Consider the following 13,075-nt stretch of genomic DNA (forward strand, 5'->3'; position numbering starts at 1 on the left):
ATTGTCCAGGTACTGGATATGTAGACCAGTCTTGCCTTGAACTCAAAGATATGATTGCTTCTGCTTTCTAAGTGCTGGAATTAAAAGTGTGTGCCACCATGCATGGCACTAATATTGTTTTTATATGAAACATTTTGCTTATATTTTCCATTCGTTTTGTGTGTCTGTGTCTGTACCAATGAATTTAATTGGACTTACAGAAGCATGAGAGAGCGAGAGGTTATTTACAGGAGTGCGAGGTTCACCACTAACATAGACTTCTTGTCCTCCCCCAGCAACTGTTTCCTTTTTCCTTTTTTGTTATACTTGTTTATTTATCAGAGAGGGGCATGTGTTCCCTGGCGCACATGTAAATGTCAGAGGACAACGTGTGGCAGTCAGTTCTCCATTCCACTGTGTAGATTCCAGGGACTGAACTGGAGTTCACGGGCTGCTTTCCTTCCCCATTCCAGGGTTAGCTGTGTGTAAATCCTCAGGCAGGCTCAGGCCCCTGAGCTTCCTGCTGCAGTGTTGACAGTCAAATCACCCACAGGGCCTGTGGAGGTCACCCCAGCTGCAGTGAGTTCCAGACCAGGGAAGACAGCACTTTGCAGCTCTCCTCTCCCCGCCTGGCTCTCATGGTCTTTCTGCCCTGCCTGCCACACTATCTGAGTCTTGGGGAAGTTGGTAATGGCGCCTCATTGAAATTCTGTATTTTCATTGTATCAAAACCGAAGCCTGGTGCACTCTAGCCAGTCATTCTACCACCAAGCTATAGCCCAAGCCCAGAGAATGAAATATTTTATTATTTTTCAGATTAATTTTTTAATTTAATTTTTTAAATTTTAAAGGATTTTTTACTTTAAAATTAATTAATGTTGATACTAATATTTTATTTTAAGTGTTTAATTATTGTTTACTATAAAATTTTATTTATTTACATTTAATTTCTTTATATTTTATATTCTTTGGTGTTTTGCCTGCATGTATGTCTTTCTGAGGGTGTCAGAAGCCCTGGAACAGAGTTACAGACATTTGTGAGCTCCCATGTGGGTGCTGGGAACTGATTCCAGGTCCTTTGGAAGAGCAGCCAGTGCTCTTAACCAGTGAGCCATCTCTCCAGTCCCAATATTTTATTTTAAACATCTATTTCTATTACTTTTAATTATGTGTATGTGCATGTGTGTGTGTCTGCACATGAGTGCTGATGGTCATGGAAGCCAGAGGCATCAGATCCCCCTGGGGCTGGAGTTGCAGCTGTTGTGAGCCATCCAAGTGGGTGCTAGGAAACAAACTCAAGTCTACTGCAGGAACAATATGTGATATTAACTATGGTGCCATTTTCACAGCCCTTTACAATATTTTCAATATGCCAACATCAGAAAATGATATAAGCAACTCTCACATATTCACATCTAGACTTAAAAATTCCATTTGTTGTGTCTTATTATGATGTCATTTGGAAGTGTTGTTGGGTGTTTCATATTGCTCCAGACACTTAAGTAATGAGAGTTACTCCAAAATTTAATTTAGGCTCCCTGGCAGCAGGGAGGAACAGTTTCTGTGAGCTGAACCTCGGACCTCTGTTCAGAAGCGTATTTACTGAGAGTACAGGAAAGTTGTGTTTGGGGTACAACAAGTTCCTCATATCAAAGTCCCTATGATCTATTCTACATGTTCTCTGAAGGAAGTCATCACACCCCTGCAACCTCAGTCCTTATTGTGCACTGTTTGCAGTACCCAATAATCCAAGACCTCCAAGCATGCCTGGACAGTCTTGTGACTAAAAACATGCAACAGATGGAAAACCCCTTCAGAAAAACAACTCTATAAATCACAGAAAACAGTCACTGTTCTCTACTATGATTTCATCAAGGTCTAGGTATCTTCAACAACCAACTAATACATTTTGCTATTACCATAGAGACAGTGAGCAACAAATTTTTCATCATAATGTTTATTCAGGATTCAATGACTCTACTAGATTCCCACTACATTTCCCCCTTTGGTTTAAGCTGTTTTATTACCTTCAAGATTATGCAGCCACACAGTGAAGATACCCCTTTATGTATCATATTGTCTCACAGTCTTAGGTAGATAAGCCAGAATACATTTTCTATTCAGTAAAATCACTACAGTGAAAACAAGTATAACAAAGTGTTAGGATAAGAAGTCTATTGAAATGAAGCACAGGATTGAATTAAGCTAAGGGATCTGCAATGCTTTCCATGACTTCTATTCTGGACACATCAGATACCTCAATTGAAAAAGCTTCCTTCCTTTCTTGTTGTAAATCATCAATCGTTTGAGAAGAATTAGGGTGATCCAACAAATGCATTTTAACCCTTTCTAATCATAATTGCTTTCTGTAACCTTAAAGATGTAATGCAATAAGATGTCATATTCTAATCACATTTTAATTTAATATGCTCCCTCAATGTCTCTAACTGATCTCCCATTAGGACTACAACTTGTCTCAAATCAGCTATTTCATTGACTACCTAACTATCTTCTATTCTGCTGAGCCCAAAGTTCTGCACATGTTTATGCCAGTCTTTAATAAATTCAGCAGTCTGAATTTCCTTATGAAGGGCCACTCCAGCTGACACAGTAGTAGCAGTTAATGCAATAATTCCCATAACCACAGCAACAATCAATCCAATCATCTTATGAGTTCTTCTTAATATTCTCTCAGAGACTTTCTGGACTAGAATCATCACAGGTTAGCATGTCATGACCTCAAAAACTTCATGGGCATCCAAACTGTTAGCCTTGCTTCAAGACTATATAAACATTTAGAGGTGACATCTAATGACATACCAGTATTATTGCAGGTATGAAGAGTACAGTGTTCCAAGAGATGCTATAGTGATTAGGGTGCCATTGTTTAGGCCCTTTCAGTAATACATAAGGTAATGGTACACATGCTACAAAATGGTAACTTTGATTTCACCTAAAGGACAAAGTTTATGTGCCATTATTAATATTTAACCTTCCTTTCCATAGCTTAAGAGGATGTGAGGCACTTGCTCATTTCTCCAAATTAGTCTGAACTGAATTGCCAAAATTCCACATAGAAACTGACATCCCAACACCATTCCATTGCATAGGTTCATCAAGAGTACAACTAATTTCTCTAATTTTATTCAAACCATACCTTTGCCATCTCAGTTCTGAGTGAGAATACTTTCCTCATGGGGAGCCTTAAGGGCTTCAGTCAATGACTTTTCCTTGGGAGATATTAATATGCACCTGATGATTCTCACTTTTATATTGTTGACAATGTATCCAGTCAGATGCCTTGTTGCTCATCCACATCTCACAAAATGTTGGATTTATGGAATTAGTAGAATTAATCTCCTGTCCTCTAAACCCAAATGCAAGAGGCATAAAAATTTTGTTTTGAACCTCCTGGGTAGTAGAAACTATAGATAACCAAACTTGAAAATTTGTATTTTGACAGTGAGTTCCATCATCCACACAAATAGGAATTCCTTGAACTTCCAAGTATAGTTTGTAGTTTCCTTACCCTCTTCCTCAGGCCTATCAGGTCCTCACTAGTCATAAGGACCAAGTAGCCAAGATGATTCATTGAAAACTACAGGAATATCTATATTTCCCCAACTGATCCCTTTGTTAATGGAGGATTAGGAATATAAGCCCAGTATGATTGGTCCCTTTTACCTATACAGTTATCACAGACAGCATAGCATGGAACAAGGTTGTAGAATTCAAAGTCTCCTTAGCCAGCTGAACTATTGTTTCCTCTTCTTCAGTGAATTTCTTAAGCCATCCTCATGTAGAAGGATCAGCTCTTTGTTGCAAGGGCCTCCTGTATCTCTGTCTTTCCAGAGTAGTGTTATCCATGTCAGCAGCCAAGGCAGCCAGGAGACTTCTCATGTGAGTGTCAAAATTTTATTAATTTTAATAGTGTCTACAACTTCTGATCTCCTGCAGAATCATAAGCATAACCTTGACCCCAACATAACACCTTCTCTAGTTTCCATTCTGATGTGAAAATATCCTTGTAATATACATGATAAACCAATTCAGGAGCTTTTTCCCACAGTCCAATGCCTTTCAGCAGCTTTTGTCCAGCTTCATTAGCATTTAAAAATTTAAAGTTAGTAAAGCATGATGTAAGCTATCTCTGGGAGTCCTCCTATCCCTCTTTTATTAAAGTATCTTTTTTATAGTTGATTAGATCTCACAACAATTGCTTGTCCTGTAGTGTTATGTGGTATCCCTGTAATGAGTTATATGGTATAATGTAAAAAAAATTACTTTACTGAAAACATAAGCAGAAGCATTATCAGTTTTAATTTGTATTGATATGTCCATTACAGCCATTGTTTCCAATAAATGTGTAATTACAGAATCAGCCTTTTCAGAACTTACAGCAGATACCCATTAAAATACAGAATATGCATCATTGGTATGATGTATATACTTAATTTTTTCCAAATTCTGCTAAGTGAAATACGTCCATTTTCCAAATTTCATTTCTTTGAGTACCCTTAGGATTGCTTCCTGCTCATAAAGGAATTTGACTGTACCAAGAACAGGTAGGACAATGTTTTTTGTACTTTATTTAGTTTGTCACCAGGTAAGGGAAATTTTTTACTTTAAGCCTTAACTATTAACATGATGTTTTTATGACATTTTGAAATTTCTAACATATTTTCTATTAGTAGTTGATTAACTTCTTCATTTCCTTTTTCTAATAGCCCTGTGGATCCTGTAAGAGACCAAATGTGAATGATATATAGTGGATAATTTCTTTCCCAGATTGCTTGTGGCAGTTTTATGAATAAAAATGTTAATTCTGACTTATCAGGAATAAGTTGAACAGTTTCTATATATAATTCAACACTTTTTGCATATTGAGAATCAGTAAGTATATTAAGAGACTCATTAAAATCTAATAAAACCACTACAATGGCATATATTTCTGATTTTTGGACTGAAGCATATGGACTTTGGACTACTTCCTGCTTTACAACCAGCCATTCCTAATTTATTTGTATCAGTATAAAATATAAGAGCCCCAGAAATAGGTGTTCTTTTTACTATGGGGAAGAATCCATTCAGCTCTTTTCATAAATTGAAGCTCTTTACTTTTGGCATATATATTGTTGATTTCTCCTAAATAATTGCTACAGGCTCTTTGTCAGTCATCATTAATTACCCATAACTGCATAATTTCAACGTTAGTGTGAGGTACTACAATCTCAGCTGGATCCATTTCTGACAATTGACAAAGTCTTATTCTTCCTTTCATAATTAATTCAGAAACCTTTCCTTTGTAGGTTTTTGACTTTACACACTGTTTATGACCAAAATATATCCATTTTAAAATATTCTCTTCCCATTGCGTAATGAGTCCAGTAGGTGAATAAGTAGAAGTTATAATTACTAAAATACATTCAGTTTGTGAGATCTAATAGATCTACATAAACATCTTGCAATTTCCGTTCTACTTGGGCCAACTCCTTTTCTGCTTCAGTTGTTCAATGCCTGGGACTGTTTCAATCTGAGTCACTTTGTGAAATTTGAAATAAACTACTTAATTCTTGAGTAGCCAGTCCAATTGTTAGGTCACAACCAATTAATATCTCCAAATAAATTTTGAAAATCATGAAGTATATGTGATTCATTTCTTCTAATCTGTTCTTTTTGTGGCTGGATTCTCTGTTTACTTAATTTAAATCCTAATTAATTAAAGGAGTCTCCTCTTGAAATTTTTTCAGGAGCCATTTGCAATCCCCATTGAAGTAAAATCCGTTGCACCTCAGCAAACACCTTTTCGAGGATATTGAATTCAGAGGCAGCTATTACGATATTATCCATATAATGGTGTTGTTTTTAAACTAAATCTCAATCTTACGATTTTACCAATAAAGACTTGGGAGTCAGATGCTGGGGTGAAAACCTGCAAGCTCACAAAGGCAGAGGAGCAACGAGCTGACCTTCCTCCTTAGCTGAAGTCTCAGAAAGAGAGCTTTCCTTTCCTGTCCCAATCCAAATAGGACCACCAAACTCCAAGTCCCTCCTCACTACTTTCTGTGCATTTCTCTGTCTATTTTCCAGGCTCCCTTTAAGTCTCTATGGCTACTTCCTGTCAACTAGTTGCTGGCTCTGCCTCTTGAACCAAGGTTGATTTTATTTAATTAATGCAACTCAGTGTTCACAGTGTGATCAACTATCCTGAACATAATGATAAATAATGGATTGAGGAAACTGTTTACAAACTACTTCTAGTGGATTCTTTACATATTTAAATATTGACATAACATTGCACCGTTTACCATTTCCTTCAGAGGGACATTCCATTTATATCCTTTTTACATGCTTGGGCATTATTATAAGTAGGAACTATAAAAGCAAATTTTTCTTTATCTTGTTCCTGCAAGGGAATAGTAAAACAAACACACAAACAAAAAAAACCCAAACAAACCAAAACTATAATAAGCCAAGCCTTAGGCAATAAAGATGATAGTGGAATTCTAGGCTCTAAAAGACCCATATGTTGAATTACATTGGTTACAGTTTTAAATCAGCCAATGCCTGCCATTTTTTAGATTTTTTAAAATTATAAATACAGGATCATGCCAAGGCTTAGTAGTTTTTCAGTGTGTTTAGCATCTAACTGTTTTGTACTACTTGCTCAAGCACCTGTAATTTTTTGTTTAAATTATGGGCCACTGTTCCACCCATACAGGTTTATTAGTTAACTGTTTGAAAGGCAGAGCAGTTTGGCTTGCAGCAGTGGCCCCTATTCCAAACTCTGGTTGCCAATTTCTGCCTTGTCTTGTTCCTGGGCAACCTGCATAGCCTGTTGTTATACCCAGAGTCCCCCCAAAACCACCAAAAGACCCAATCCAATGCAAAGCAAAGAGTCTTTGTATTGTGACGAGTTAACTCAAAATATCCATTCATCTGACATGGCAGCAGAGCAGCAGAGAGCCTGAGTAGCATGGAGGCAGGGTGTTTATAAGGAGTAAAGCAAGAAGGGTACATGAGTGGGGTTTGGGTTCTACAGACTACGTAGGAGCAGACTCAGGATTGATGTACCTGCATCTGGAGGTGCTGTCCTTGGTTAGTTTGTAGCTACAAGAAAACTGTTATCTCTTTTAGCAGTTGTTGTGGCTACTACAATTTTTCTTTATCATGACCCCAATTTTCTGTAACTTTTAACTGACTTCTTTTACTGTATGAGGACATCGGGCAGGGTTTTCCTGTAACTAGAGCTAGGCTCAAGTTTGGGGACTCAAGGGCATACCATGCCAGGGGCCTACATTCTGTTGGGTGTTTTCCATAGCCTGTCATAGTTGTAGAATATTCAAGGCATGCGTCTGGGCAGGGGGCTTGGCTCCTCATTTCCCCTCCTTTCCTAATCATGGGTTCTCTCTGAGGGTCCCTAAGGGAAGGTATTGAGACCTCAGCACCATTAGCTGTACTGTATTTATCTGTTCCTTAATGAGGGAAATTAACTAGCTCAGGATACAGGAAATCTGCTGCCAGCCGAATCCTTTTTCTGGGTCATGCCATTCAAAGGCAAAGTAAGCCTGGGTCTGGGGGGACAGCGACAGGCTGGAGAAAGCATTTTTTAAATCTAGCGCAGGATACCATTGTAGACTATGTGACAATGAACTCAGAAGAGTATATAGATTCAGGACTGTGGGGTGAATGTCAATGACCCATTTATTAACCTTTCTCAAGTCCTGGACTGGGCGGTAGTCATCAGAGTTTGGCTTCAAGAAGCACCCCAGGAGTAAGGGGTGCTCCAGGATGACTGACAAGGTTTTAAAATCTTTTAGTCAAGCAGGCGATGGATGCGGGGGGGCGGGGTTGACAGACATCTGTGCTTCTGCTGACATGGGATACTGACAGATCCATGCCTCGGTAGCCCACGGTTTTAATTCCACCAAGATGGGGGTCAGTGTTGAGCCAGTCCAGGCCCCCTGTCTCCACAAATGCCTCTGGATATAATTTCAGCCAAGGACATAATTCTTGGCATGGGGATGGCTATTCATACACTCTATATTCATCTTCCAATTGAACTGTTAGGACTTGTTTTGATTTTCCTTTTAAGTCTGTTACTGCCACCCCATCCTGTTCAAATGTTGTTTGAGCTACAATTTTAGTTAGAAAGTCTCTTCCTAGAAGGGGTTATGGACAGTCAGGCATGACCAGAAAAGAATGGGATACCCAGCACAAGCCAAGATCCACCTATCTTTGGGTAGTCCATGGGTATTGGTTCATGCCGGTGGCTCCCTGTACCCATACCTTTTTCTTGGTTATAGGGCCCACAGTTTCTGTCAGAACTGAAATACGTGTGCGTGTATCCACCATGAATTGGACAGGCCTCCCCTCCAATTTTAATATTACCCTAGGTATGGGGAGGGGACTCAAACCCCACCCAATTCAATCACTTTCTTCCTCTTCTTTTGTTGTTAACACCTGGGGAGGCAGCTTTTTATGTCCTTCTTTGTTAGGTCAATTCCTTGCCCAATAGTCCATTTCTTTAGAGTAGGCACATTGGTCTCTCTGCAGAGGGGGCATCTCTCTCTGGAAGGAAGGATTATCTTGGTTCCCATTAAGGCATCATAGTTGCTTCTGTCTTTTCTCTGGGTCTGAAACTGTGACTGCTAGGAATAAGCATGCCATGTCATGTGACTGCCTATTGCCTCAGCTGTCTCTGCCTTTCATCCTCTGAAGCCTTTATTCTGTCCCCTCCCCTTCCCCTGTTCATTTTCTTCAGCCCAGAGGGTCTCTGTTGTTGTATACCTTAGCTGCCACCTCTAGCAGTTCAGATAAAGATTTCCCTACTAGATTATCAATTTTCTGTAGATTCTTTATAATGTCTGGGGTGGCCTGACTAACAAAGGCCAGGATCACAGCAGATTTGTTATCAGCCATCTGGGGATCCATCAGATAGTATGTCCTGAATGCCTCCACCAGCTGCTCTAAAAAGACTGTTGGGATTCAGCTGGTTCTTGTGATATGCTATTACTTTTGGCCAAATTAATGGGTCACAATGCTGGGTCCTGGAGATCCCCTGTTAGAATCTGGCAGTGGATTTTAAGACTCTCCCTACCTTCAGGTATATTGAAATTCCATTCAGGTTTGGCCAACTGGAACCCTGCATTGATGAGAGATTGGTCAATGTTAGGTGGTTTTGGACCAAAAACTGACTTCTGGGCTTCCCCCACAATTAGTCCCTTCTCCTCTGTTGTGAACAAAATCTGTAATATCTGCTGACAATCATCCCAGGTTGGGAGGTGTGTAAATATCACTGAATCTAACAGGTTAATAAGCCCTTTCAGGTTTTCTGTGAAGAGAGGGCATTGGTTTTTCCAGTTATATAGATGATTCATTGCAAAAGGCCAGTAATGATCAAACTCAATTCTCTGTTCATATCAGGGCCTGAGCACCTGAAGAGGCAGGGCAGTGGAGTCTGGCTGAGGCCCCGAGGAGTCTTCAAAGAGGGTGTATCCATAGGTGTAGGGGGGCTGGCCACTGGCAAGACCACAGGCTGAGCCATCCCCTCGGCTTCTCCCTGGAGGGCTAGGGGAACATGTAGAGGGTTTAGAAGGAAAAGAGCTAAGGATAGGGTAGAGGTGTGAGGAAGAACTCTTCCTCCATTCTACCTTGCAAGATGGGGAAGGGGGGTGGGAGGCAGCAGAGGTAGCTTTCTTGGGTTGCCCCTTCTTTCACAGTGTAAAAATCTGAAACTCTTTTGGAAGCTGAGTTGAAACCAGGGACCTAAGCCAGGGTGGAGTTAGCAGAACACGTCTTCCCACATGGAAATGTATGGGAGCTGATCTTGATTTTCTTTCTGAATGACATCCTTGGTCTTTCCTATAACAGATAGATGAAAAGTGCCCTCTTGTGGCCAGGTAGTGTAAATGGCATTCCATTTCTGCTCACACAGGTTCCTCAGGTGCACAGGTTTCAGATCTTCTAACCCAATGCTGTGTCCATGGTCCCTGAAATCCTTGAAGTTGTTAAGAAACAGACTTAATGGGGGAGGGCGACTATTAGTTTGGTCCATGTTCTTACGGTATTCAATTTGCTCCAACCATCAAACATAGGAATAAACACAGCAACGAACACTCAGACAATGACAGACAAGACAGACGGGCGTGCACAGATCTGAAAATGAGTCACTGGACTCTCAGCTTGCAGTTACCACCTACTTAGCTTCTCCAGAAAAACCAGAGGAATTGACTTCACTTCAGATGGGTCTCCTGACCCCTCAGAGGAGCCCTGGGACGTCTCCCAGGACCCCAACCCATGACCTGCCACTGAGTCCACCATAGATCTTATGCGGGCTTCACAGACAGAGCTCCCACTGCCATAAATAGCCAGAAACAGAAACCAAAAAAGCTTGTAAGACAAATTTGATGTTACCTGATGTTACCTGATATAGGCACCATAAGACTCAATGGAGAGTGGTTGTGGTGGGACTGGGAATCTTGGTGGAACCTTCAAATGTACCTAGGGTAACTCCAAAAAACACCAAGAGACTGAATCTGATGCCAAAGCAAAGAGTCTTTGTAGTGTTACAAGTTAACTGTGACTCTCTGTCCATCTGACACAGCAGCACAGCAGGAGAGACCCCGAGCAGCAAGCGGGCAGGGTATTTATAGGGAGTAAAGCGAAGGGGGATCGGGTTTTCAGACTACATAGGAGCAGACTCAGGGTTGATGCACCTCCATCTGGAGGTGCTGTCCTGGGTTAGTTTGCAGCTGCAAGAAAACTATTATCTCTTTCAGCAGTTGTTGTGCAGACTACACTTTTTCTTTATTATGACCCTGCTTTGCTGTGACTTTTGTTGTTGTTGTTTTTTTTTTTCAAGACAGGGTTTCTCTGTGTAGCTTTGGAGACTGTCCTGGAACTCACTTTGTACACCAGGCTGGCCTCCAACTCACAGAGATCCACCTGCCTCTGCCTTCCCAGTACTGAGATTAAAGGTGTGCGCCACCAACACCTGACTTGCTATGACTTTTAATTGGCTTCTTTTACTGTATGAGGATATCTGGTGGGGTTTTCCTGTAACTAGGGCTAGGCTCAGGGTTGGGGGCTCAGGGCGCATTGTGCTGTCCAGGGGCCTAGATTCTGTTGGGTGTTTTCCACAGCCTGTCATGGCTGCAGAATAGTCAAGGCATGGGTCTAGGCAGGGGCCTGGGTTCCTCCCCTGTGTTTTTCACTGATAATTGTTTTCAAGACCTGTTTTACGAATGTATCACATTTTAACATCATTTTATGAACTGTTTCTGAAATTTTAGGCATATCAATTTGAGCTCTATAACCCACAGTGGACACAATCATTTTTTGTGGAGCCTGTGGAATTTGTGTGTAAACATTCTCTTAGTCCTTTTTAAAAAGCCATCTACAAATGCCTTTTCAGCATCTAGTGAGATGATCATGTGGTTTTTTTCTTTGAGTTTGTTTATATGGTGTATCACATTGACAGACTTTCGTATGTTGAACCATCCTTGCATCCCTGGAATGAATCCTACTTGATCATGGTGGATAATTGTTTTGATGTGGTCTTGGAGTCTGTTTGCCAGTATTTTATTGAGTATTTTTGCATCAATGTTCATGAGGGAGATCGGTCTGTAGTTCTCTTTCTTTGTTGTATCCTTGTTTGGTTTGGGAATCAGGGTAATTGTAGCCTCATAGAAGGAGTTTGGTAATGTTCCTTCTGTTTCTATTGTATGGAACAATTTAGAGAGTATTGGTATTAACTCTTCTTTGAAGATCTGGTAGAATTCTGCACTGAAACCATCTGGTCCTGGGCTTTTTTTGGTTGGGAGACTTTTAATGACTGTTTCTATTTCGTTAGGGGTTATTGGACTATTTAAATAGTTTATCTGGTCTTGATTTAATTTAGGTATGTGGTACCTATCCAGAAAATTATCCATTTCTTTTAGGTTTTCCAGTTTTGTGGAATAGAGGTTTTTGAAGTATGACCTGATGATTCTCTGGATTTCCTCAATGTCTGTTGTTATGTCCCCCTTTTCATTTCTGATTTTGTTGATTTGGATGCTCTCTCTCTGTCTTTTGGTTAGTTTGGATAAGGGCTTGTCTATCTTGTTGATTTTCTCAAAGAACCAACTCTTTGTTTCATTAATTTTTTGTATTGTTCTCTTTGTTTCTATTTTATTGATTTCAGCTCTCACTTTGATAATTTCCTGGCATCTATTTTTCCTGGGAGACTTTGCTTCTTCCTGTTCTAGAACTTTCAGGTGTGCTGTTAAGTCACTAGTGTGAGATTTCTCCAGCTTATTTATGTGGGCGTTTAGTGCTATGAATTTCCCTCTTAGTACTGCTTTCATAGTGTCCCATAGGTTTGGATATGTGGTGTCTTCATTTTCGTTGATCTCTAGGAAGTCTTTAATTTCTTTCTTTATTTCTTCCTTAACCCATTGGTGATTCAGGTGGGTATTGTTCAGTTTCCATGAGATTGTAGGTTTTCTGTAGTTTTTGTTGTTGTTGAAATCCAACTTTAGACCATGGTGGTCTGATAGAACACAGGAGGTTATTCTAATTGTTTTGTATCTGTTTAGATTTGCTTTGTGACCAAGTATGTGGTCGATTTTAGAGAAGGTTCCATGGGGTGCTGAGAAGAAGGTATATTCTTTTTTGTTAGGATGGAATGTTCTGTAGATGTCGATTAAGTCCATTTGAGTCATGACATCAATTAAGTCCTTTATTTCTCTGTTAAGTTTCGATTTGGGGGATCTGTCCAGTGGTGAAAGTGGGGTGTTGAGGTCTCCCACTATTAATGTGTGGGGTTTTATATGTGATTTAAGCTTTAATAATGTTTCTTTTACATATGTGGGTGCCCTTGTGTTTGGGGCATAAATGTTCAGAATTGAGACTTCATCTTGGTGGATCTTTCCTGTGATGAGTATGTAATGCCCTTCTTGATCTCTTTTGATTGATTTTAGTTTGAAGTCTATTTTGCTGGATATCAGGATGGCTACACCCGCTTGTTTCTTAAGACCGTTTGATTGGAAAGTCTTTTCCCAGCCTTTTATTTTTAGGTAGTGTCTATCTTTGAATTTGAGATGTGTTTCTTGTA

The 13,075-nt window shown here is 40.0% G+C and overlaps 1 protein-coding gene across 2 annotated transcripts in view; it reads left to right on the top strand.

The window, feature by feature from the left end:
• The window catches only part of LOC131898675 (cytochrome P450 3A31-like), a 40,060-nt gene that overhangs the window by 4,277 nt on the left and 22,708 nt on the right, over positions 1 to 13,075 (top strand). The window lies entirely within an intron of this gene.

This window comes from Peromyscus eremicus, chromosome 23 (genome assembly GCF_949786415.1).
Source record: "Peromyscus eremicus chromosome 23, PerEre_H2_v1, whole genome shotgun sequence".
NCBI classification, from domain to species: Eukaryota; Metazoa; Chordata; class Mammalia; order Rodentia; family Cricetidae; genus Peromyscus; species Peromyscus eremicus.